Consider the following 2857-nt stretch of genomic DNA (forward strand, 5'->3'; position numbering starts at 1 on the left):
TCTCTCTCACACACATACACACATTTAAACATGTCCTGGGGCAATGAACTGTGTCTCTTCACTTTTTTTCCCCCCTTCTAACTGAAACCTCATGTGTTTTGCTGTGAGTCATCCCTTGGGGAGGGTGTGCTTATTCCCATCACTCTTGAGAAAGCACTGTGGAATGAATATTGAAAATGACAGGAAAAATGAATAAAAGAGAAAAATAACACTGTAGTGAGTGCAATAGATGGAGACATTTATTTCTATTTGTGGAATGGAAAAATTCTTAAATTAAATTAAAATGTGTATCCTCTTAGCATACATCATTTGTGAGAATGAGTTTTATGAGGTTTTAATAATAATAAATGCACTTGCCCCAAACAACTAAACAACTCTTATACCAATTTTTTTCCCACTCAGAACTTTAGCTAAATTTAAGCATAGCTCCCTCCAAGAATTTGGAGTGTGTTATGTAGGAGTCAGCTGTCAGCCTTATCCTGGATGCAGCAGAGAGACTACAAACCCCGAGAAGAGACACCTGTCTAGGTACTTTTATTATTTTGAGATGCTAAGTCAATATTTATGGAAGCCCATTTCCGTCAGGAAAAAAAAAGAGAGGTAAAAAAGGTCATAATTATTATCTCTTAATTTCGACTTACTTACTTACTAAGTATTATTTTTTGGAGGCTTTTATTGCCTTTAATGAAAGAGCACTAGAAAAAAGGAAAAACGGGGGCACGAGAGCAAGGGATGACATGCAGCAAAGGGCTGCAGGTCGGATTGGAACCCTAGGCCGCTGCAGCAAGGACTCAGCCTCGGTACATGGGTCGCCAGCTCATGTAAAAATAAGAGACATTCCAGAAAACATGACACCACAGCACAGAAAACAGCATTTTAGAGTGAAAAAGCCTATACATCGAAGGAAACACAAAATATTACCCAAAAAGTTCTCAATTAAAACAAAACAGCATTAAAAACACAGCAGCTTCCTCTCCCAAAACTACACTGAACATTGCGTGTATAATGACGTCAACGCGGCACCTGTGCCAATACGCCTGCGCAGATTAACCAGGAAGAGCAAGGTTTGGTTGTTTGGTTGTTTGGTTGCTGTTTGTTTGATGGTTTGCCTTAAAAGAGTGCTTCAGTTATGTGTCGGAAGAGAGGAACCTAACAAGTAAGTCAGTTCCATATCTCGTCGTTAGTGTTCTCAGTAATATATGTAAAAATAAAGATAGACACAGTAGCGTTGCCTTTATCTGAGGTGTTTAGAAACATGGCGGTTGTGGTGCAAATGATGCTATTAGCTCCGAGCCCACTGGTACAGTTCGGTTCAGTTGTCCTGTTTGTGAGCACACCAACTCACGGTGTGTCCCTAACAACAAGTGTTACTGTTGTACTTCTGTAGTGAGTATCTCAAGCACATTACAACATTGTCAGAGATAGTCTCTGGCTGCCCGAATCGAATCATCACCTCTGGTTCAGTATCATTTTCCTTTCGGTCTTTTAGTGTCTTTCTATAATGTCCACTCTTAAAAGGGCAGTATGTCTTCAAATGTGCTTTTCCCTACCATTTAAACTGAGACTGCGTTATTACATACTTTATAGACGTTATGAATAGAAGGCTTTAATGTCTTTTTTTCAGTCAAAAGTGAACAATCGTAAAGAAAAAAAGGCAGTATTTAGGACTGGTCAGTAAAGTGTCACAATAAATGACAGACCCACAAAAACGTATAAATAAGTGAATGAAATCAATAAGAATTAAAATACATGCCCAGATACATCTGTATGTCTCCCTGCAGAGTTTGAGTGATTATTGGCATTAGTAAATGTTAATAATAATAATAATAATAATAATAATAGTAACAGGTAAAGTATTTTTATAGATATTGAAATTTGCATATTACTTGGCTATATTTCGAATTTACTTTATGAAGCACTTTTCAAGCCCAAGCCCTGCTTTCCAGATTAAAAGATATACAGAACAAAAATTAAAATCAGAAACCCATGTAAGTCACCCCCCATATAAGAATATGAGGACTTAATCTGGCAGCACTGAGTAGCACTGAGCTCAGTCTTAACAGGCACTGTGGATAGATCCCATTCAGATCAGTCCTCATCATTTAAAGAGAGGACTACTGCACTTCAGTGGCAGAAGATGCTTTCTCTTTATACTTGTTGTCTCCTGTTGTCACAAGAAAACAATAGTTGATGTCTCGATAACGAGATAATAAATAATAATAAATCTGGAGATAACTGCATTAAAAAACAATTGCAAGTTGGAACCAAAACCTTTTTCTGCTTGAGAATTGATATGTAGTTATGTTCAATTGTCTGGCCTTGCAGCCGTGGTATTATATCAGCAGAGCACTGGAGTTTTGTGTTGTCTGCTTAACAGTTTTCTGACTTCAAAAGTGAGTAAAAGTAAAAGTGAGTGGAGACAAAGGGTTCTGTGTATGTGCCTGTCTGATCATCCATCGGAAGATTGTTCTAAACACCCAGAAGGAGTGAGAGAAGGACAGGACAGCAGTGTGAGGAGGTTGTGTGGTGCTGTGGGGCAGAAGATAAGAGCTAAATACACCAGTAAGTACAGTGAGTCGTTCCTGTTATTCAGCCTGCCCTCATTAATACAAACGTGGGGGAAACAAACAATTGAAACACCTGTCAGTGTAATGTGATACAATTCAGCAGCACCACAAACTACATCTCTCTAAAACTGAACATTCTAACCCTCATGAAGAGAGGATTTATAGAGAACTATCAAGGAGGCTTGAGGACGTTAAATGTTCCACTAATTGGCTCTGATCTAATGTTGGTATCGGGTGACGATACTCGCGGTTACATATCAGACTGGCGTCATGTCGAAGTATCCTTGAGC

The 2857-nt window shown here is 38.6% G+C and overlaps 1 protein-coding gene across 3 annotated transcripts in view; it reads left to right on the forward strand.

The window, feature by feature from the left end:
• Positions 1–1035: 1035 nt before the first annotated feature.
• The window catches only part of slc35a5 (solute carrier family 35 member A5), a 7456-nt gene continuing 5634 nt past the window's right edge, over positions 1036–2857 (forward strand). The window contains exon 1 of one of the 3 annotated variants that reach the window (XM_035676434.1): positions 1036–1064. The gene's annotated coding sequence lies outside the window, so the exon portion shown is untranslated. Of the gene's footprint in view, positions 1157–2857 lie in introns of all 3 variants that reach the window. The other 2 variants (XM_035676431.1, XM_035676432.1) reach the window with 2 other exon arrangements.

This window comes from Morone saxatilis, unplaced genomic scaffold, assembly GCF_004916995.1.
Source record: "Morone saxatilis isolate NCDOM2014 unplaced genomic scaffold, NCSU_SB_2.0 Contig5, whole genome shotgun sequence".
Classification (NCBI taxonomy): Eukaryota; Metazoa; Chordata; class Actinopteri; family Moronidae; genus Morone; species Morone saxatilis.